Source organism: Phalacrocorax aristotelis, chromosome 6 (genome assembly GCF_949628215.1).
Source record: "Phalacrocorax aristotelis chromosome 6, bGulAri2.1, whole genome shotgun sequence".
In the NCBI taxonomy this organism is placed as follows: Eukaryota; Metazoa; Chordata; class Aves; order Suliformes; family Phalacrocoracidae; genus Phalacrocorax; species Phalacrocorax aristotelis.
The window spans coordinates 16,827,917-16,852,364 of record NC_134281.1 but is presented as its reverse complement, the minus strand read 5'-3'; the positions used below and the strand labels follow the sequence as shown (position 1 = coordinate 16,852,364).

At 40.9% G+C, this 24,448-nt stretch overlaps 1 protein-coding gene and 1 long non-coding RNA gene across 4 annotated transcripts in view; one reads left to right on the top strand and one right to left on the bottom strand.

Annotated features, from left to right (window-relative positions):
• Positions 1–24,448, top strand: part of CACNA1D (calcium voltage-gated channel subunit alpha1 D) — a 205,120-nt gene that overhangs the window by 49,872 nt on the left and 130,800 nt on the right. The window lies entirely within an intron of this gene.
• Positions 17,930–24,448, bottom strand: part of LOC142058637 (uncharacterized) — a 39,390-nt gene continuing 32,871 nt past the window's right edge. Inside the window, exons 7-8 of the long non-coding RNA XR_012661054.1 lie at positions 19,605–19,686; positions 17,930–18,890 (exon numbers count right to left, since the gene is read on the bottom strand). This is a non-coding gene — a long non-coding RNA (uncharacterized LOC142058637). The remainder of the gene's footprint in view (positions 18,891–19,604; positions 19,687–24,448) is intronic.

Below are 24,448 nucleotides of genomic sequence, written 5' to 3'. Positions count from 1 at the left end.
AAAATTTCTTACTTACCCAGTCTAAATCTACCCTCTTTTAGTTTAAAACCATTACCCCTTGTCCTGTCACAACAGGCGTTGCTGAAGAGGTTGCCCCCATCCTTCCTACAGTCCCCCTTTAAGTACTGAAAGGCCACAATAAGGCCTCCCCGCAGCCTTCTCTTCTCCAGGCTGAACAACCCCAACTCTCTCAGCCTGTCCTCAGAGGAGAGGTGGTCCAGCCCTTGGATCATTTTTATGTCCCTCCTCTGGACCTGCTCCAACAGGTCCATGTCCTTCTTGTGCTGAGGGCTCCAGAGCTGGATGCAGCATTCTAGGTGGGGTCTCACCAGAGTGGGGCAGAGGGGCAGAATCACCTCCGTCGACCTGCTGGCCACCCTGCTTTTGATGCAGCCCAGGATAGGGTTGGCTTTCTGGGCTGCAAGCACACATTGTTGGCTCATGTCCAGCTGTTCGTTCACTAGTACCCCCAAGTTCTTCTCTGCAGGGCTGCTCTCAATCTCTTCATCCCCCAGCCTGTATTGATATCAGGGATTGCCCTGACCCAGGTGCAGGACCTTGCACTTGGCGTTGTTGAACCTCATGAGGTTCTCACAGGTCCACCTCTCCAACTTGTCCAGGTCTCACTGGATGACATCCTGTCCTTCTGGTGTGTCAACTGCACCGCCCAGCTTAGTGTCATCTGCAGACTTGCTGAGAGTGCACCTGATCCCACTGCCTGTCATTGATGAAGATATTAAATAGTACCAGTCCTAGTACGGACCCCTGAGGGAACCACTCATCCCCCGTCTCCAACTGAATGTTGAGCCATTGACCACTACCCTCTGGATGCAACCATCCAGCCAGTTCCTTATCTACTGAACAGTCCACCCATCAAATCCATATCTCTCTGGTTTAGAGAAAAGGATGCCATGGGGGATAGTGTCAAAGACCTTACAGAACCCCAGATAGATGACTCCCATAGCTCTTCCCTGTTCCTTTGTGTGTGTATATATATATAGTCTGTAATATACAGGCTGTATATTACAATATACAGACTACAGGTTGTATATAAGCTACCATTAAAATATTAAAGACAGTGAGATGCATGTAGAATTTGTACATAGCAGTCTTCTAGCTGTCCCAACTCCAGCAGAGTGGTGTTGGGCTGGATTCCTGGTCTCAGTTTGCCTGGTTTCACCACTGCCATATATGCTAGTGGTAGGTGGAGTATGTGTTTTTCTGCATATGATTCTTAGATACTGGAATAGAGACCCTAGACAGCTAGAGTGCTGTAATTTATCAGACTGCTTTATTTGCCAGCCAATACCAGGTTTTATGGTGCTATCAAACTGCTATGTCTAGCTGGTATACACTGCAGAGGTTTAATTACAGAATATGTAGGGTAGATTTAAAGGTAGCTAGCTTAGGCATGAAGATTAGTGCAGTTGTGGCGTCAGTGACTTCACTCTACAGACTGCAGGTAACTAACCTGTCCTAATGTCTTGCTGCTGCAACTTTAAGGCTATTAGTACTCAGCTAGATTCAGTTGATACTAGTCTACCTATTTATGCTATGGTCACTTGGCTATTAGCACTATAGGTAAAATATATATTAATAAGATCAATACATCCCCATGCCTCTGTCCTTGTGTTGTGGTTTAGCGGCAGCTCAGCCCCACACAGCCGCTCGCTCACTCCCCCACCGGTAGATGGGGGAGAGAATCAGAAGGGTAACGCTCATGGGTTGGGATAAGAACAGTTTAATAATTAAAATTAAAAGAAACAACAGTAGAAATGCAATGTAAAGGAGAACAACGAGAGGCGCAAAGCCCCGGGGGAGGGGGAAAGGAGGGGAGAGGGGGAATGAACAGCCGAAACAAACCGCACGCGCCGCAGCCGCCCGCCGACCCGATGCCGCATCGCCTCCGCGCTGCCACTGCCCCCCCCTCAATATACTGGTCATGGTGTCACATGGTATGGAATGAACCTGCCATTGGCCAGTCGGGGTCAGCCGTCCCCACCACGGCCCTGCCCCTCCCAGCCCCCCCTGCCACGCCACGCGGCAGAGCGCGGGAAGCTGGAAAGGTAGCTGACCCCCACGGTGAGGAGAATTAACCCCTTCTCAGCCAAAACCAGCACATTCTCCACCCCTTATTCCATACCATTTACACCATGCCCAGGTCCCATATGATGCAATACAACCGTACCAACCACCACCCCTCCCCTTCCCATCCTTTAACATAATACACAGACATCATTCCCTTAGTTCATGGACCTTCCCTGTAAAATGTCCATTAAAATGTCCATTGAGTTCACCCAGTCCATGACTCTGGGCTCCATCTGTCGTATCAGTCTTTCTGGGTGGGAGAGATGATGTGTGTGGTGTCGGGTTGCTGCATACCGAGTCAGTCATTGTTCCATCACTGCTGCACGGCTTGTTTCATAGCTGATCTTCCATGGGTTGGGAGGCTTGTACTCTGATATCATTGATACAACACAGAGGTGACACACAGTATTACATAGCAGTTCACATTGTGCCATTCAGTTCATTGACTGTTTTCACCTAAAATCAAATCCCCTTGAGGCACACATCGGATTTCTCCATCCTCCCGCATCACCCACCAAGTGCGCCCAGGTCCTCGAGCAAAAGCAATGCCACGAATGGGTTTGCCTTTGCCTGAGGCAGGAAGAATCCAGACTGTTTTGCCCAGCATACTTTTTGTGTGCACTACAGGGACTCTATCCCCTTCCACAGTATGTAGGATTTCTGACTGGGCAGGGCCAGCTCGACTGGCAGATCCCCTCGTGTTGACTAACCACGTGGCTTTTGCTAAATGTGTATCCCAGTGCCTGAATGTCCCACCCCCCATTGCTCTCAGTGTAGTTTTTAACAGTCCATTGTACCATTCAATTTTCCCAGAGGCTGGTGCGTGATAGGGGATGTGATACACCCACTCAATGCCATGCTCTTTGGCCCAGGTGTCTATGAGGCTATTTTGGAAATGAGTCCCGTTGTCTGACTCAATTCTCTCTGGGGTGCCATGTCGCCACAGGACTTGTTTCTCAAGACCCAGGATAGTGTTCCGGGCAGTGGCGTGGGGGACAGGATATGTTTCCAGCCAGCCAGTCGTTGTTTCTACCATTGTAAGCACATGGCGCTTGCCTTGGCGGGTCTGTGGGAGTGTGGTATAGTCAATTTGCCAGGCCTCCCCATATTTATATTTCAGCCATCGTCCCCCATACCACAGAGGCTTTACCCGCTTCGCTTGCTTGATTGCAGCGCATGTGTCACATTCGTGGATAACCTGTGCAATAATATCCATGGTCAAGTCCACCCCTCGATCACGAGCCCACCTGTATGTTGCATCTCTCCCTTGATGGCCTGAGGTGTCATGGGCCCACCGAGCTAGAAATAGTTCACCCTTATGCTGCCAGTCCAGATCCACCTCAGCCACTTCAATCTTGGCAGCCTGATCTACCTGCTGGTTGTACCAATGTTCTTCAGTGGCCCGACTCTTGGGGACGTGAGCATCCACATGCCGTACCTTTACAACCAGGTTCTCTACCCGGGCAGCAATATCTTGCCACAATGTGGCAGCCCAGATGGGTTTGCCTCTATGCTGCCAGTTGCTTTGCTTCCATTGCTGCAGCCAGCCCCACAAGGCATTTGCCACCATCCAGGAGCCAGTACAGAGATAGAGCACTGGCCACTTTTCCCGTTCAGCAATGTCTAAGGCTAGCTGGATGGCCTTTACCTCTGCAAACTGGCTCGATTCACCTTCTCCTTCAGCAGTTTCTGCTACTTGTCGTGTAGGGCTCCATACAGCAGCCTTCCATCTCCGGTGCTTTCCCACAAAGCGACAGGACCCATCAGTGAACAGGGCATATTGCTTCTCACCTTCTGGCAGTTTGTTATACAGTGGGGCTTCTTCAGCACGTGTCACCTCCTCCTCTGGTGATAATCCAAAATCTTTGCCTTCTGGCCAGTCCATAATCAATTCCAAGATTCCTGGGCAACTGGGGTTTCCTACTCGAGCCCGCTGGGTGATCAGTGCAACCCATATACTCCACGTAGCATCAGTTGCATGGTGTGTAGAGGGGACGCTTCCTTTGAACATCCAGCCCAGCACTGGCAGTCGGGGTGCCAGGAGCAACTGTGCTTCAGTACCAACCACTTCTGAAGCAGCTCGAACCCCTTCATATGCTGCCAATATCTCTTTTTCAGTTGGAGTATAGCGGGCTTCGGACCCTCTGTATCCCTGACTCCAAAACCCTAGGGGTCGACCCCGGGTCTCCCCACGTGCTTTCTGCCAGAGGCTCCAGGTAGGGCCATTCTCCCCGGCTGCAGTGTAGAGCACATTTTTTACATCTTGTCCTGCCCGGACTGGCCCAAGAGCTACTGCGTGAACTATTTCTCGTTTAATCTGTTCAAAGGCTTGTCGTTGCTCAGGGCCCCATTTGAAATCATTCTTTTTCCGGGTCACTTGATAGAGAGGGCTTACGATCAGACTGTAATTTGGAATATGCATTCTCCAAAAACCCACAATGCCCAAGAAAGCTTGTGTTTCCTTTTTGCTAGTTGGTGGAGACATGGCTGCTATTTTGTTGATCACATCCATTGGAATCTGACGATGACCATCTTGCCATTTGATTCCTAAGAACTGGATTTCTCGTGCAGGTCCCTTCACCTTACTTTGTTTTATGGCAAAACCAGCCTTCAGAAGGATTTGGACTATTTTCTCTCCTTTCTCAAAAACTTCTTCTGCTGTGTTGCCCCACACAATGATGTCATCAATGTACTGAAGGTGTTCTGGAGCTTCTCCCTGTTCCAGTACAGTCTGAATCAGTCCATGGCAAATGGTAGGACTGTGTTTCCACCCCTGGGGCAGTCGATTCCAGGTGTACTGGACGCCCCTCCATGTGAAAGCAAACTGTGGCCTGCACTCTGCTGCCAGAGGGATTGAGAAGAATGCATTAGCAATATCAATTGTGGCATACCACTTGGCTGCCTTTGACTCCCATTCGTGTTGAAGTTCTAGCATGTCTGGCACAGCAGCACTCAACGGTGGAGTGACTTCATTCAGGCCACGATAGTCTACTGTTAGCCTCCACTCTCCATTAGACTTCCGGACTGGCCATATGGGACTGTTAAAGGGTGAGTGGGTCTTACTGATGACTCCTTGGCTCCTCAGTTGGTGAATGAGTTTATGGATGGGGATCAGAGAGTCTCTGTTGGTGCGATATTGCCGCCGGTGCACTGTTGTGGTGGCGATTGGCACCTGTTGTCCTTTGACCTGCAGCAACCCCACCACAGAAGGGTCCTTTGAGAGACCAGGCAAGGCAGACAGCTGTTCAGTTTCCTCCGTCTCCAAGGCAGCTACACCAAAAGCCCACTTGTAACCTTTTGGGTCCTTGAAATACCCTCTCCTGAGGTAGTCTATGCCAAGGATGCACGGAGCCTCGGGGCCAGTCACAATGGGGTGCTTCTGCCACTCATTCCCAGTTAGGCTCACTTCGGCCTCCAATACAGTTAGCTCTTGGGATCCCCCGTCACTCCAGCAATGCTGATGGGTTCTGCCCCTATATAGTTTGATGGCATTAAGGTGCACTGTGCGCTGGTGTCCACTAAGGCTTTATACTCCTGTGGGTCGGACGTGCCAGGCCATCGGATCCACACAGTCCAGTAAGCCCGGTTATCCCTTTCCTCCACCCGGCTGGAGGCAGGGCCCCTCTAGTCCTGATCATGGCAGTCACAACTCACTTCCTGTAAATGTGAATCAGGAGTCCCTCTAGTACACTTAGAAATAAAATCTGCGCTTCTACTCCTCTGTCTGGGGACTTGCTCGCTGGAAACTGGAGCAGCAGCTTTCCTGGAAGAGCCTCCCTGAGTGACTGTTCTTCCTTGCAGTTCATGTACTCGTGCCTGTAGGGTCGAAGTAGGCTTGCCATCCCACCTCATCATGTCCTCTCCGTGGTCACGTAGGTAGAACCATAGGGTGGCCCGTGGTGTGTATCCCCTTCTTTGAGCCAAAGGACGCTTATTCCTAACAGCTGAGACACTGCTCTGTCGAGGTGGGGAGTAGGACAGATCTTCTTTTTGTTGCTGGACCTCTTGGGATAGTTTCTCCACAGCAGAGACAAGCGAGGAAGAGATATTTGTGTCATAATCCCGGAGTCTATCTATCACCTCTGCCACCGTTGGTGTCTCGTCATCTTTCCAGGACATCACTGCCAATGAGTTTGCATGCGAAGATGGTGCGCTCCGTACAAACTTCTGCCACATGGGTCGTGTGCACTCGGCTTCATCTGGATCTTTGGATGACCGTTGATCATCCAGGTCACCATAAATCACCTCAAACACAGCTAATTCCCTTAGATACTGGATGCCTTTCTCCATAGTTGTCCATTTTCCTGGGTGATATGTAACATTTTCTTTAAAGGGATACCTTTCCTTCACTCCGGACAGGAGTCGCCTCCAGAGGCTGAGGGCTTGTGGTTTTTTTCCAATTGCTTTGTCAACGCCCCCTTCCCCAGAAAGGGATCCTAATTGTTTGGCTTCTTTTCCCTCTAGTTCCAGGCTACTGGCCCCATTATCCCAGCATCGGAGCAGCCAGGCGACAATGTGCTCACCTGAACAACGGCTATAATCTTTTCGCATATCTCGCAACTCGCTTAAGGACAGGGATTGGGTGGTCTCTATTTCATTTATGACTTCTCCCTCCTCTCCCCGCGATGGCCCTGGTTCTTCATCATCCCGTTCTAAACGAGTTGATGTCCGCTTCCAATATTTCGTCTTGTGTATGGGGGCAACTGATAATGGTACGGGTTTATTTTCTGAGCTAGCTCCGGTACTTGTTGTGGGGGTTTGAGTGGCTGCAGTGCCTGTTGTCAGGGCTGGATTGTCTACAGTGCCAGTCACTTTGCATTTCAATCCAGAGACATTCTCTTCCCCCTGGGGGCACTGAATACTGTTGAGCAGGGCTTGGTATGCATGGGCCAGACCCCAGCATGTTGCCGTTATCTGTGTCTCTCTGGAGTTCCCAGCGTAACAACATACTTTCTCCAAATATTCTACTAGTTTTTTAGGATTCTGCACTTGTTCGGGGGTGAAACTCCAAAACACTGGGGGTGCCCACTGCCCTAGGTATTTGCCCATGCTATCCCACATGCCCTGCCATTCGTAACTATCAAGCCTCGGGGCAGATTTCTGGGTGATATTCTTAAGTTGCTGAGTCAAAACCAAAACAACATGCCCCAAAACTAACAATAAGTGCACCTTAACCACCCAAGGATGTTCAAGATACAAAAAGCTTGTTGTAACAAAGGCACAGACATCATAGAACAAAGTTGCAAAGGTACTATTCTGTATTTCCTCCACATAAAATCTCTCCGAGGAGGAGGTATAATTGCTAATTGCCTCAACAAGGTGGTATCCAAAGTACAGTAACAGTTTCAGCAAAAACCCCAAATACCAGATAAAGCTGAAAACGAGTGTTTGTATAACAAATCTTGTAGGCAAAACATCACTAATCACAGCAGAACACAGCAGACTCAACAAACCAACACCGATTTTTAACACCAACTGCAAAAAGGACAACATGGTGCTGTGACCAGCAGCTGTTGTTATCTCCAACCCTTGAGCCCCACGTTGGGCACCAGAAAAGACTGTTGTGGTTTAGCCGGCAGCTCAGCCCCACACAGTCGCTCGCTCACTCCCCCACCGGTAGATGGGGGAGAGAATCAGAAGGGTAACGCTCGTGGGTTGGGATAAGAACAGTTTAATAATTAAAATTAAAGGAAACAACAACAGAAATGCAATGTAAAGGAGAACAACGAGAGGCGCAAAGCCCCGGGGGAGGGGGAAAGGAGGGGAGAGGGGGAACGAACCGCTGAAACAAACCGCACGCGCCGCCTCTGCGCTGCCACTGCCCCGCCTCAATATATTGGTCATGGTGTCACATGGTATGGAATGAACCTGCCATTGGCCAGTCGGGGTCAGCCGTCCCCACCACGGCCCTGCCCCTCCCAGCCCCCCCTGCCACGCCACGCGGCAGAGCGCGGGAAGCTGGAAAGGTAGCCGACCCCCACGGTGAGGAGAATTAACCCCTTCTCAGCCAAAACCAGCACACCTTGATGCAATCCTCCATGGTATGTATGTGTATTGATTACTTTTGACTCAGTTAAACTAGCTGAACAAATATGATCAAAGCTTAGCAGTAGTTTAGAAGTAAAATATCTGTTGTGATAGACAGTAATGACACACAAGGTGAGGAGTATTTGACTCTAGCTTAGAGCAAACATAGTAACGTGAGAAAGGCGGGTGAACGCAATACATATAAGCAAATATGGTGGTTTTTTTCCTTCTGTTTTGCACTGATTTTTGGTGGAATTTGGTGAAACTTGGAGGTAAGGAAGCTCGATAGCAGTTTCTGTCTTCAGCGTATCAAATGAATTTCATTGTCCCATCACTGTAGTAATATTTTGCTGCCTGACTTGTAGCATCTCAGGTCCTCCAAGGAAGCAGTGTTCTACATGGCCAGCTGCTGGGGGTTTTTGTCTGGAAAATACACTGGATCACCCAGCAGCTGAACTAAGTTATCCTGGCCTTTTCTTGAGGCCTTTTGTGCTTTTCCAGAGGGGAGAAGATATGGCATCTCAACACGTAATTCCTCCGAAATTAAAATATGCCCTGTAATTTAAACTTATTTGATAACACATCTGTTTTGCCCTTTCTTATGTAGTGAACCAAAACCTAAATGAGGCATAAAATGTTGTTAGTACTCCAGTATTCTTGGTTGCTAGATGGTATAAAAGTTGCAACAATCTATAGTCTTACTTGCATATTATCTTCCTTCAGCACAGCTAAGCAGTATCAGAAAAGTGCGGTCTCTAGTATTTTTGTTACCTTTTGGGAAAACAAGTTAATGTGAAAGGGAACTCTCATTCAAGAAATAGGCAAAGAACAAATGACAGCATTTTAAATGATCTGCGTCAGTATGCGCTATAGAAAACATGAAAATAAACAGTTACATAGTCCCTAATAATCATACTTCTGGAAGACTATAAATAAAGGCAAAAAAGCATCCTTTTAAAATTAACTATTTTTTTTACATAAATGTGGGATTTTTTCAGTAATCTCAAGGGCTGATTGCCTGGCTAGCTTCTCTCCGCTTTTCTCATTGCTTATTGCTGTCACAGAATCTAAGTGACAAGTGTATAGCCTGAAGACCATATTTTGTAACAATAGCAAAAAGGCTTTGTGTTTGTCCAATATCTTTCATCCAAACAAAACATTACTACAACAAAGTATCACTGGATACCTTCCAAATTCTGGATTCAGTCCTGCTCCTTTTGACTTAAAAGAGAATATTGTTTAACTCTAGGCACGATAGATACACGACAGCGTGGACATCGTCAAGGCTTATGTAACATGGGAAAAGACAACTTTACGCAAAGAAACCAGAATAATCCTTTTCTAAGAAAATTCACATACGTTTTAAGGTTCCCACAGAACCTTAAAGTGTGAGGTGTTATGAAACTCTATGTTTACATAGAAAGGGTAAGTGGTTAAGGTGCCCTAGTGAAATGGGGTGCTTCAAAAACTAGTGTAAGAAATTTTGGTCAAATGTGATTGGAAAAACTATTGTTGACTCTTTGGTTGAGTTCAAGTGGTGACAATTTTGATGCTGAAGTAAGAACTTGAAGGTAGGGAGTTCAGAGAGATCCACTGAAACAGAGACATGTAAGAAATACATATTTTAAAATTATGTAACAGATTTATGTGCATACTGTGTCACACTGGAAGCTGCTTTTTGACAGGGTAAATTGATCATCCTCTTTTGGATCAATTCAAGTAAGTTGGTGCAGAGGAAGGGTAATAGGATGACTGTGTAAAGAAAACTACTTTCATAAGGGAACTGTAACAGCATGACATTTTCAGCTAGGAAAGTTGAGGAGTGAGAGAGAATCTCATTGGGGGAACATGAGGAGGAGAGAAAAGCTGCTTAAGCTAAAGGATAGTGTTGGCACAAGAACAATTGGGTATCAACTAGTTGTGAGTAAAATTACATTAGAGATTAGAAGAGCTTTCTAAACACCACGGGGCTGAGATATGGGAACAGCAGGAGTGAATTGGATATTCATTTTTGTAGGATTGGGCCCCCCAGCTTCACATATTACCTAAATGTTGTGCGCTCCACTGGAAAAGAGTGCAGCAAAGAATTAAGAAAGAAAATAGGAAAAAGTTGCAAATCTGAATTTACTGATATTATTAATAAAATGTCCTTTGCTCTACCCCCAAACCTAATAAAGTGCTAGACTGTATATTTTTTGTAAAATTATTGTACAAAAAATTAAGCTTTAGAATTGGTGCTGCTTCTTCTTTTCGCCAAAAACTTTGAAATTAGTCATTGATGGGTTATTGAACTACACTGAGAATCCTAAGCAAGTCACTCACCTGCTTCAAATAGCTATAGTGTCTTAGGTTTCAATAGTAGTGTGGATTAGATTATTTAAATGTATTTTTACTTTCTGGCTTATTCTTTATGGAACAAGAAAGATAGTATTTGTAAAGCAAAAGATACTTCCTTCATTAGAAAAGCCTGAAGGTATTTAATTATATATACTTTTTATAATGATGAGGGATTAATGGCAATGATGATTTACTGAAATATAGTTTCACTATTATTTTTGAGCTCCTTTCCTAAGTGATAATATATTGGAAATGTAGAGATTAATGGTATCCTGTGAAATTAGGAATAAATGAGGTACTTGGGCAGAAGTGCTGAAATGTCTTGTACATAGAAAGTGATGGAGTCATGCAGATAAGACTAAAGATGGAGAACGACTTGAAATGTAAGTCATGTTTTCACTCTTGTTGATTGTATGTTTGGCACAACAAGGACCATCAAGAGTATCATAGATACTGTCACAGGGCAAGTATTATTGTAATACTGTGGAAATACTAAAATGTGACATGCATATCTGTTTTGAAGCAAAATCTAGATTTATTTCTGAAAAGTGTTGAGTGATGTACTTAAAAATGTAACAGTAGTTAAGGTTAATTATAAATACGAGGAATAAGCATAAAATGGCCTTTTTAATTCAGTGAAATCACACTTTTTTGTTTTGATGTTCTTTTTCTGTTGAATAGTGGGACTAGGTCGTTCAGCACACTTTTGCTGCAGGGGTTATAGGAATGTTTTATGTAGCTCTACACCAAATACTACTGTAGGAAATTACATAATTGTTGGATGCCTCACCAAAACTAAATGACATTGTCAGAAAACAGAAAAATAGGTCTTTAAAATAATCATTTCTATTTATGCCTGAAGAGTTGTGATCTCTGGTAAATAATAAGTTTGGAGTCTTTCAGTGTTGATTCTTCTAAAATTCACATACTCATCTAATGTATCCGATTTCAGTGCATTACTACCGATTTGTAACAGAGGAGAATCAGGCAACTGATTTTCTTGTGGGGGCTGTATTACATTTTAAATAATTGTAACTTTAAAGCTAATCTGCCTTTCAAAAAATAACAAATTATTCTAACCTATTGTAGAATTGAAGTGTCTTTGTGTTCCTTTTTTGTCATCTTCAATGGTTTCATACTCAATTCTGAGTCACCAGTGAACCTTTTTATCATAAACATTATCATTTTTTTGTGAATAAATGAAAATTTATATTTTGCGTTTCCATAAACCTGTTAGAAAGAACCAGAAACTTTTAAATCTGAGCCCAGATGCCACTCGCTGCTTGTGGCTCAGGTACTTATTGTTTCAAGGAGAAAAGCCAGATTCTTGGTCAACCTGACAAAAATAAAACTGAGAAATTAAGGTTACTCTATGGACAACAAGCACACCATACTCCCTCCAGTGCATTTTTCCATGCCACTGTTTCTTCTTTGGCATATTTAATCTCTTAACGATATTTCTAGGATAAACTAAGCATGCAGATTAAAAGCTTGTAGTTTTCTGTATTCAGTGCTTTGAAGAGCTTTCTTCAAGTGTGTAGTTCTGTCAAATAGGGAGAAAAATGATTTAGTCTTACATGCTGTAAAAACCCAAATGACTAATGAATATTTAAAAAGGAGATGGTATCATTGTTTAAATATCAGGTTTGAAATATATGATCATGTTGAGAATAGAGTGTCATTACCTGTCATGGTCCATACAGATTTTAGTGTTCCAAAATAACTACATTGTTTACTGTGTGACCTTATTATTCCTAAATCATCATATATTTAAAGTACTAGTAAAAAATTAATGCATGCAGTTCAGTTGGTCGTTACGTAGTATGTTGCATTCTTAATTACTGATATAAATATGGCCTATATGTATATATCATTAAATGACTGTTTTTGCTTCCAGACTAGGCAGATTTTAGGTAGTAATTTCTAATCTGTGGGATTTTTGGAGATCAGTGTAATTGTAATTAGCTATGTACATTTGTGTGACATGACTTTATTATAATGTACAAGGTAGAATTTTTTGCTGGTCTTTTTGTCTATTTTTCTATTAAAAGAAAAAAAAACCAACCCCAAACCAAAACCAAAACCTCCAAACATAAAGAACTTCAGATGCTTAAAAAGGATGTGAACTAAGCCATGTAATATGTCTGAATTTCCCTGAAGGAGGAGGAAGGTGTCAGTTACGATTAATGTGAACAACATTTATGGCCCTCGAGATGTGACCTCTCATTACAGTAAATGTGACAGGATGAATTACTTTCAATTACAGTGAACTACATTCAGCTGCATTAGTTCTGACACACCTCACTAGGAGACTGCTGCTTTGATAGCTTTATCCAAAGGAAAAAAGGCAAAACTTTGGAGTGCAAGTGTGTATGTCACTTGAGCAAAAAAATTGGATTCTGAATACTATGTATTATTGCCTCTGGTTTTACACGCTTCTGTTACATCATTTGTTATTTCCACTGGCACTTTCAGGTTTATGCCTTGGTCACTGAAGAATATGAAAACTATATTTTTAATATGCCATGTATAATAAATGTAAATGCTGAATTTTTTAAAAAAAAAGATTAGATGAGTTGTCCTTTTTTTTTTTTTTTGGTCAGCCAGTAACCTGCACCTTTACTTGGAACTATGATAAATTGGGTTTATTGGCTACCAGCATGTCCTGGTTGATATGGCATAGCTCCCTTTAATGTTTAACGCTATCAATTTATTCCTACAAATTAAATATATCACAACACAGGATATTTATCAGTTGACAGAAGCAGTTGTTGTAATGTCACTACTTTTTCCCTCAAGGCTCGGTTATGCTTCAGCTTCTACCTTTAAGCTTTCATAGAAAATAAAAGATGCCCAGGGCAGAAGTCAACCTTTCACTTTTGCTATAGAGGAGATGCCATCTCTTTCACGCTGTGCTAAGTATTCTATCAAAACATGAATAAAACAATGCCTTTGGCAAATCATAAGATAGAAATAGCACTAAGCAAAAGAAATAGCTTTAATTAAAGGCATTTTGTTTCTCTTTGAGGACTTTGCAGAGTGTTGGGCATTTTTTCTGCAAAGATGAAGATGCTCTTTTCAAATTCAAGGGTTTCGTGTTGTGGAATCATACTAGAAATCTTGGAATGTAAAATTGCCCGTTAGCAAAAGAGAACAAAAAGTGGGGGTTGCTTACTCCAAACTGATTCTAAATTAAGGCTGTGTAGGGTAAATTCCTTTCAGTCTTCATCCCATGTTAAGGACTGATTATGAAACCTCAGTTTTACCAATACACTATATCCAATATCCTGTTTGGGGGATTTATATTTTGTTTTACTGGCACTCTTTTTTTTTACTTGTTTTTTACTCTTTTAGTTTACAAGCACTCTACTTAAGACCTATATTTTAATCTACTATTTCCAATATACATATCCACCATTGGCCATTTGATGTTGTAGTAGTGGATTGTGAAAATATTTGTATAAACTTATTTCCATATGTCAGCAAATTCCAGGCCATTAAGACACAAAGATTTGTATTGTAGTTGTTATACTTATTAAAACTTAAAATAGAATAATAAAATTTTTAGAGCTTTCTTCCAATCGCTGAAACAGTGGGAGGCTAATAGTATTTTCAATTCAGCTATTCTGGCTGTGAAATACCATCACTTAGGCAGTCAGTTTCCCTAGAAGTGAAGAAGTTTCTCTTTTTTGTTGTTTGTTTGTTTTAGTTTTTGTGTAACAGAGAAGATTTAGGGGCTAATCTGAGTATCTCCACTGTTCTAAGCAGTAAGTTTGATACCAGAGAGATAACATAAATGGTTTAGAATATGTCAATTCAAAAAAAGAGTTTGTGGCCCAATCCTTACATCCTACCTGGGTGGACAAAGCAGGATGGGTTAACAGATAACACCTTATGTTGATAACAATGAGTTTTCTCCTGCTTCTGGAGATGATGCACGCTGTTAATTCAGTAGTTTTCATTATGTATTTTTAACAAATGATGGTGTTTCATGCCATCAAACCAAAGAGAAGCTTCACAACTAACTCCATTGGGTTTCTTTTCTGCTATTCATGCATTTAAGTCCTCACTTAAATGTGCTAATGGTACCTGACTGATTTAGTTGCAATACATAGAATTTGGCTTTACATGCCACCTAAGAACTCTTCCTGTCTCAACAAAATGGTAAAATATGGGTGAACTGTCCATGTGGGCCAGGCAGGCTGAGAGTCATTAGTAGAATCATAGAATTGCTTAGGTTGGAAAAGACCCTTAAGACCATCAAGTCCAACTGTTCACTTAGCACTGCCACGCCCACCACTAAACCATGTCCCTAAGCACCACATCTACACATCTTCTAAATACCTCCTGGGATGGTAACTCAACCCGTTCCCTGGGCAGCCTGTTCCAGTGCTTGATAAGCCTTTTGGTGAAGAAATTTTTCCTGAAATTTTTCCTCTCCTGGTGCAACTTGAGGCCATTTCTGATCCTATCTTGCTTGTTACTTGGCAGAAGAGACCGACACCCACCTTGCTATAATCTCCTTTTAGGTAGTTGTAGAGAGTTATAAGATCACCTCCAGGCTAAACAACCCGAGTTCCCTCAGCTGCTCTTCATAAAACTTGTTTTCCACACCCTTCACCAGCTTTGTTGCCCTTCTCTGGACATGCTCCAGCACCTCAATGTCCTTCCTGTAGTGAGGGGCCCAAAACTGAACGCAGTATTCAAGGTGTGGCCTCACCAGGGCCGAGTACAGGGTCATGATCAATGCCCTGCTCCTGCTGGCTGGTCACACTATTCCTGTTACAGGGCAGGATGCTGTTGGCTTCCTTGGCCACCTGGGCACACTGCTGGCTTGTATTTAGCTGAGTGTCAACCAACAGCCCCAGGTCCTTTTCCTCCCCAGCCACCCTTCCCCAAGCCTGTAGCATGTTGCATGGGGTTGTTGTGATCCAAGTGCAGGACCCAGCACTTGGCCTTGTTGAACCTCATACAGTTGGCCTTGGCCCATTGATCCACCCTGTCCAGGTCCCTCTGTAGGGCCTTCCTACCCTCAAGCAGATCAACACTCCTCTCCAGCGTGGTGTCGCCTGCAAACTTACTGAGGGTGCACTCAATCTCCTTGTCCCAGATCATTGTTAAAGACATTAAACAGAACTGTCCCCAGTACTGAGCCCTGGGGAACACTGCTTGTGACTGGCCACTGACTGGATTTAACTCTATTCATCACAACTCTTTAGGTCCGGCCATCCAGTCAGTTTTTTACCTGGCAAAGCGTATGCCTGTCAAAGCCATGAGCAGTCAGGACTCCTGCTAAAGGACTGAAAGTGGCTTGGTGAGCACTTCTGCCAGCTGCCTCAGTACCATTGGGTGGGTCCCATCCAGCCCCATTGACTTCTGGGTGTCTAAGTGGTGTAGCAGGTTGCTGACCATTTCCCCTTGGATTATGGGGGCTTCATTCTGCTCCCCATCTGTGTCTTCTAGCTCAGGGGGCTGGTACCTGGAGAACAACTGGTCTTACTACTAAAGACCAAGGCAATCATGAAGTTCTGTTGTATATATATAAAAGCGTAGGAATGTCTAATATGAATTCATGAGCACATTTACATAGAATGCACAAGAGATTAAATTAGCCTGGCTTTTGGGGAATTCTTAAAGATTACTATTTAATTTTTACAAGTATTGTAGTACATGAAAGCTGGAAAAATACAAGGCTGAGTACACAGGAAAATCTTCAGCAAATGTGTGATTTTGAAATTCTATGCATGTAACAAGGAGAATAAACTTTATTTTGGTTTTGGCTGTTGGTCTCAGTGATTTCTATCTGATCCAAAGAACATTTTTTTCTTGCCTATCTTGGAAGTAGTAGAGACTCCGACTCTCTAGGGGGAAAAGCCTGATTTTCCAAAAGGGAAGTAGCACTCTTGTTCCATGTAATTACTTTCAAGAACACCATTTGTAAATATGCTTTAGGGGCTGTCTCACTTGATAGCTGAGAGAAAGTCACAAGGACTGTGACATTTTACATCAACTGGAGAGCAGTTTTATAGGTGGAGAAAAAGCAGGTGTTGGTATACTCAAAGTGTCTGATAGTGATAATAGAAGTGAACTTGAAATAGTGATAGGGCACCTATGTATATGTTGTTGTGGACAGTGAGTTCTCTGGAAATCAAAACTGTTATCCCAGATAGGGGCATAAAGAAAAAAAAAGGCTTAGATGCAGTTCAGATGGGAATAATAAGAACAACAAAATAATTTTCCTGATAAATAGTCTTCTGTATGGAGAAGTGGAAAATGAAACAAGAAATTAAAAAACCTAAATACATCTCCTGGGCAAATGGTATGGGAATGAAAGGAAGAAAATTATTTTGCCTTGTAACTTTGAAATTGCAAGGATGCATTTGAGATTTTTGAGTACTACTTATTACCTTTATGGCTGGCTGTGTGATTAAAAAAAACTGCGTAGTTGTTTGCAGAATCTGGAGCTGTAATTGTAGCAGCCACTGAAGGGGCACTAACTAATGTCAGTAACATTCAGCAAGATAGAAGAAAAACTGATTCATCCGTAGAGAAGAAAGAAATTTGGCTTTAGGGCAGGCAGACTCATAGTTTCCTTTCTATCAGAAGTTGAAAATTTTTATCAGTAAGGTTTGATCTGTAGATCACAGGAAGTGAATAAAAATTTTGTTTTCAACTTTATTCAGTTATTTCACTTTTGGTTTTACTGTGAGCAGTTTTCCTGATACTTTAGCAATGACTATCAGTAGTAGTCCATGTGTTTATTTCATTCAAAATTAGTGCCTTAATTGTTATTTTTGTTGAACACTCTTCTATCACAATTAGAATGAAGAAAAGAGTAAGGCTTCATGGTGGTACTATTACTAGAACCAATTCCAGAAGAGTGGACCAGTATTGTACCTGATCACAGCTGCAATCGAAACAAGTATATCACTGTTCTTGTTTGTGGACTGGGTACAGATTGATGTTTTACCTGTGCTATTTTTTGAATTTTTTCTTGGAGCTCTTTTGTATGTATAGGGAGCCATTCCACCTCTTCATATTTCTTCTTGTGCACTATGTCTGCAATGTTATGTCCGGGCTACTGTCCGTTTACTTTAGGGAGGAAAGGGCTTCCACTGAACACTATCATGGCAGAAGAGTATATTTCTTCTTGCAACTGTATTTTCTCAAGAGATCTGCATTTTCTTAGTTAAGGAACAGCCAGATCAATCTGACCCTCAGATGCGTAATGAAAATGTTCTCGTGTTCATTGAGCCTTCTGTTTGAGTTGAAAGGATTATAGAGGTCTTCCCTTTCATAGTTATCCAAATACTTATGGAACACAAAAAATGGGAATCTCACTGCATTTTGTTGCTGCAGGGTAATGCCAATTTCTGCAGTGAAATTAAATTTTGCATATCTGGAATTTACTACAAGAAACCATTTCATAAGAAAGACTTCTATCCATAGAAACACTTAGATTTTTGATGATTGTGGAATAAAATTTTTATTCAAAAGACACTTCAACCATTTCATTCAGAAGCAACCACAGAAGAAGAAGAGTACTAGGAAGAAGTTGTTCAGCAAACTGAGACAATCAAGGATAAAGTTGTGCTTTAACATTTTCATGGATATTGCAGACTGTTCTCCTGTCAGTTTGGATAAATGCATTTTTTTTTTCCTTCACACTGTTGTTCTGAACAGTGTCTACAAGGAGTATTCTGTCCTGCCCTCTCCTGTAGTTGAAAATTTATTTCATTAACATCATTGCTGTTGACATTTTTGTAGTTTGTGACTTCTAATGCTCTGGCAGGTTGTCCGCTGACAAGTAATGCAGCCTTCTTTAACTTATTTGAGTGTTATCTTTTATAGTGCAGTACTGCATCTTGCCAACTAAAAAATATAAAGTAAAACAATGTGTATCTAAGTAGTTAAGAAGTTCTTTCTCAAAGAAAAGTATTCCAAAGAGATGATAGAGCACATAGCACGTCATTACCAGAAAGGCATTAGGTCTTTCACAGTGGAATATGTTATTTATGACTCATACCTTCTCCTCAGTACAGAAGTGTCTTATCCACTTCATATATTGCATTCAGTACCTTCTGTATGAAATTCTAGAGATAGTCTGATGTAAGGAAATATTAAACAAGAAACTAGGAACTAAATACATATTTCTATGATCAAATTTCGTATTATTGTTATCCCAGTATAAGGGATTCGTATCCTCTAGTATTTTTTAAAGCCCTTGTTGACTTTTTAAATAATAATTCAATTCTGTAGCTTGTTCTGCTACAGAAGACCCAATCCTGGTCGTGGAAGTTGACTGCTCTACAAAAGCAGGGGATTTGAAGAAAGCATTCTTTTCTTGATCTTGCTGGCTTGCAGGAGGCAATAGGTGTCCGCAGGTGTAGGACGTAGCTCCCCAGTTGGCATCTGGTCTAGGGGTCTGCAATTTAAAACTTCAGAAGGATGGTTAGGAAAATTCCCACAAAGTAATAGACCTAACCATGTTCTCCTTTCATATGCTGAGACTTCAAAGTCAGGCAAGGATATACGGCAGATACAGGTCTTGTTTGTGTGTTTGAGTTTTTCAAAGCCTTATTCATGGAGACTTCTTTAACCGTCTCCATTGTAGTTAAAAATACCCCCAACAACCCACCAAAAAAACCCCAACAACCCAAACGAAAAAAAATCCCCAAACTAACACAAAGTTATTTAGCCTTACATAATGAAAGTTTCTATCCTGCTACAGGTATTTAGAAAACCAGACCTTCCCATTGGGTAGGTTTTTAACAAACCGTTCTGTAGTTTTTAAACTGACAAAGGCAGAGAGCTGCTTTAGTCATATATCTGACAGGTTAATGAGCAAAGTACTGTAAAGGAACTATTCTATCAGTGTTACCCAGTTCTTTTGTAATCAAAGTGGAAATCAGATTTGTAATCAGATGGATAAATCTATGGCAAAAAAAACACCTACTCAATAAATATGTCATTGTTCTGTTTCCCAGCTGACACTATCAGTGCAGAACATAACTACAAAACCAATCTGTTCTCTATATTGTTTTTAAATATTTTTTTTTTTTTTTTTTTCCAGAAAGTCATTGGCATTCTTACAACACAGCACTGGAACATTATAGAATTGTTAATGAATAGTTAACCCACAAAAATGTTACCTTCTTATCTTCTCACTTCCTTTTCATTTAGGATGCCATATTCCTTCAGAGTGACTTGAAGAAAGCTTGCATGAAGTATCACCTGGAAAATAATCTGGCTGTTGGGATAGACTTTTGCTTTGGCAAGCTCTCATACATAAAAGCTGAGCACAAAGTGGCCTTTAACTGACATAGAAGAGCCACTCTTTTGTACATTTCAGAACTGTATTAGTCAAAAAATAAAATAAATGGGTTGGAAAACTTTGAAGCAATCAGAAAATGGACGTAATAAAAGCGCATAGGCTTAAATCCAGGCTATTGCATTATCACCTGAATAGGTTGACTATGTTTTGATGACAGTCATTTAAGAAATGTATATATAGTATCAATATATACTTTCTAAGTACAGTTAGCAAGAAGATGCATATGTGCTCACAGAAAACATGGGGAAAGCTCACGTAGGAGTATTTTTAGAATAGAGTTTTTTTCTTGTATGTTTCATATTGAGATGCTAAAATGCATTATAGTTTGCTTTGATTTAATTGGTGAGATTTTGGTCTGGAATTTTTCTGCTTTAAGGAAAAATATAATTTATTTTGGCTTTTGGAGATTTTTTTTTTTACCTACCTTGCCCTTGGTTTTTAGTTTTTCTTTGAATGTTCTGGGAAGTCTGTATCTAAGAACCACTCGTTAAACATAAACAGTGGGCTTTTACTAGCCTTGTAACATTTGAAAGTTTTTCAAGTTCCAACATACAAAATAAAAAAATCAGTAGAGGGTTTAATGCTATCAGTGCTCCTGTCTGTTTTCTACTCATGGGTTTCTGCGTGGTCAGAGGTGAATTTATAGGGATTGGAGAATTCTCTTAGTTTATAAATTCTCAGAGAATTTGAAGATGTTCACTAAAGCATCTGACACCTAGCAGCATTCTCACCCCCCATTTTCTAGCCAAACCCTGTTCTTTTACAAATAAATAAAAATGCTAGCAAGTAACAAAATACATTTAACATTACTTTAATGCTGTTTTATGACTTGATGCAGGTTTAATTCCGCACTTGACACTGACTCTAGTCAATTGTGTAAGGTAAAATTATGTGACAATGTGACAGTATACATAAATATTGTCTAATCTGCTTTCCTTTATTTTGCTGACCTTATTTTCCTGAATATCATCAATTAGAGGGTGGCAGAAAGACACCCAAGTAATTTAGATTCTATTCCAGTTATATTCTTTATTGCTTACTTGGCCTGCTTTCTGTTGTGCAATTCAGATCCTTTGGCATACTGTGTTCAACCTTCAATAGGAGTTGTGTGGGTTTAGGATTGAAACTCACGTGTCGCTGCCTGTTAGCATTTCTGCAACTTGCCTTTCACGCCTTGCAAGTACACAGCCAATGCAAAGTGATTGGTTTGCTGTCCCTTTGTTGATAATTTTTCAGGACATGATAAATTTATGGGGGGGTCTGTTACAGTTTGTAATTTATGAGCAAATTTCCAAAATTACGCATTTATCTTGTTACTTCAGAACAATATGAAACAAAAAGATAGTTTGTGCCTTAGGAGTGCGAATGGTGTTTAAAATAAGGTACAAACAGAATAGATGTGTCTGTTGTTTCCACCTAGCTGTTATTCAGCAAAGCTCTGTATTACCTGTCAGAGAGCAGAGGGATTTTTGCCTAAACATAGAAAAGGGAGAAACTAGACAGAGAACTTGTTTTTTTCCTATCTAATGTTATGAATGGAAAACACATATTTAGCATATATACTAAATAGAGTTTTTACGTGAACAAAACCAGTACAGATCCACACAGATGCCTGTAATGGTATAAAAATTTGTCATTTGGGTGCAACATTTTCTTGTCCGTGCAAATGCTTATTTACGGAACTAAGGTGTTTAACTATATCTCCGTTATGATGTTATTTACAAGTAAGTGGAAAATACACTTTTCACTTGACTGAAAATATGAGAAGCAGTCACACTCAAAGACGAAATGTAGGAAGCGATTACAGGAAATAATGAAAATAATGAAAAAAAGTAATCAGAGTGTTAAACATGATCTGCTTATTCATCTATCTCTGGCTGCCAGAATCTGTCAAATGGAAGTATAGGCATTACTGCTATCTAAAACTCTTTGAAGGTTGAGATACTATTTCAGTGATATAAGTTATTCAAATGCTACTTCAGACGACGCTGATAAAAAAGGGACTTTAAATAAACCTAATTACGCTTAATCTTAATTACACTTAATTACACTTCAGCGTATAGCTTGCACATCCATTTTGTTCATTTGCTCTGCTCAGTATTTGAGATCTGCTATTGCACATTGTGTTCTTGCAAGCATAAATGCCTGCTTGAGATCTAGCGGGTGGAACTGTTGTTAATTGGGGCTATACCAAGTGATTGTGAATACACAGTTCAAATGAGATGAAGAGATTTTGTTTCCTCTTTGGAAACACTGAAAATTCTCTGAGTGAGATTTGTTGATTGGCAGTGATACTAAGAATGTGAAATCCCTTCAGTTTTAATATAAAACTGGTTTAAGAATGTTTATGGTGTGTAGCACTTACTTAGTTGTAGTCCTAAATATGGAGTTTGCATTTGGTATTGACTTTTAAGTATCAACCTTACTATCAATGTACCAGTGCTAACTGCCAAAGCATCTGGATCTGCAGTAGTATGATGGTGTCCTATAAAGAGCATTAGAAGATTGGAGGTATTTCTGGGCCTAATGCCAAATTCCTGCCCAGAATTGCGCTGGATTTTACATCTGAGCCAGTGTATTAATTTCGGTTTTATTATTCCAGACCTTCACAATTACAGCTGAATTTTGTACACTTTATGTAGTAGTTACTTTTGTGAATTCAGGTACGTGCTTGGACTCTGACCCCCTGGAGAGTATCATAAGGGTTAGGAAATGTATTCTCAAAGTTTCCCAAAACATGCTTCTGAATGCCTGAAGATGTACAAGTTATTATATGAAAGTAGCTTAGCCACATCAGTACGTTTCCCATTAATCCCTTCTGAATTTCTGAATTTTGGAAAGAACTACTCAGATCTTTGTCCACACCTTTGTAAAACATTTTTTTTAGTATATATATCTCGATGGGATGCCTTTTTGATAGACTTGTTCAGCAGTTACTGTTTAAGGAGGAATGCTGTACTACTCAACTAGAAACACAGATAATTTGGTCAGCAAAAGTGGAACCCCTATGAGTAGTTACACGATTCTTTAAAATACAATGTCTCCACAAGCTGCATCCTTTTCCACACTGGAATCCTCAGGAATGCTGAGGTCTGTCTAGCTTTTCCTACTCTGAGGTGTGGGGATGAGGGTGTCCTGGGAGCAGTTTAAGGTCAGGGGACATAGCTGGTCTCGTGTATATGGAACGTTGTGTGCACTTGAAGTATGGAAACAATGTCTATTGGCCCATGTCTGTATTACAGAAGTATAATTATGGGTATGTAATTATATTTTCTGAAGTTGCTGCAGAGCTCCTCTGATAGAAAGCAAAGCTGCACTTACAAGAAAACTAATGCAGACATCTGACATAGTCGAGAGCAGTGGTTGTATTCCCTCAGGTGGATCGGGGCTGATAGGCAAGATGCAAGGTAATTTAACTGGATTGATTGGAACACAAATCCTTAAAACGTTTTTCAGATTCTGCCTCCCTTGTTTGCTACTATGTATCTAAAGACAGAGTTAACCCAATAGTTATCACCAAATTCTTGAATGATAAATAATTCTAATTCTTCTAATAAAGGAGGAGTAATTTCCATGTCTAATCTAGGAAGTAAATTATTTCATCAGCTCTAAAAGCAGAAACAAAGTAAAGCTTTAATGCTATTTTCTTTTTGCAAGGTACGTGGATTTCATGTTTGTTTCATTTTCTTTATTGGGAAACTGCTCTAATGTCCACATGTGGAAATAAGTAGGTTTTCTTTCCTTTTTTTTAGTATTACTGTGGTGCGGCTCACAAATGATTTTTCAGGGGAATACAGGTATATGAAGTGAAAAATTAAATTATTTTATTTTGACATTCAAAGCTCAGTTACTTTTCTATCTTACAAATACTGTGTTTTCCCAGTGGCAGAATTTGAACGAATGGCTGTTTGTCAAACAGATAAATAGCTTTGTATGTTGTCAAGGCTTCAGTGACACATCTTATTTAATAGCACATGATTGATTATTAGTCCCCAAATCAAGAATGTCAAAGTATCTGGTTTTGCGTTCGGTTACTTTGCTTAAATTGAGTCACTTTATCTGCTAAGCAGTTTTTACGCTGATAGGTATATTTTACTCTGTGTGCAAAAATGTGTTTCGCCAGTTAAGAAATAATTCCAATCTCTTGATGCCCAGGGAGTAGAAATTAATATGAGAAGACTTAATTACATAGCATAATAGATTAAGGTTTTGCAAATTAATGACTTTTTATTTTGAAACAATTATCTTGTGAGACATCTTAAGTTAAATGCAGGGATTTGGTGCATTACATTAGAACATGTAACAGTAGCTTTGCATATTTCGGAGATTTTGAAAATACAAAGATAATAAATGATGACTAACGTACACCATCTGGCTAGGGTGGGGAAAAAAAAAAAGATTTCTTCCTGAGCAACAGGGTTTCTGCTAAGCTGATTTACTTAAAATAAGAAAGCAAATGCATTTTTTTCTGAGAAAATGAAGTTCTAATGACTTCACTGAAAATCAGTGGATTAGGGTAGCCTTTGTTTTGTACTCCTTGATCAATATCAAAGTGGAGCTCATTAGTCTCTATCAGAAAGGCAATGTATTTTATCAGTCCTGTTGTTGCATCATATATTCAGAAAAATATTGCTGAGACTTGAAGATTTTGAGTAACATTAA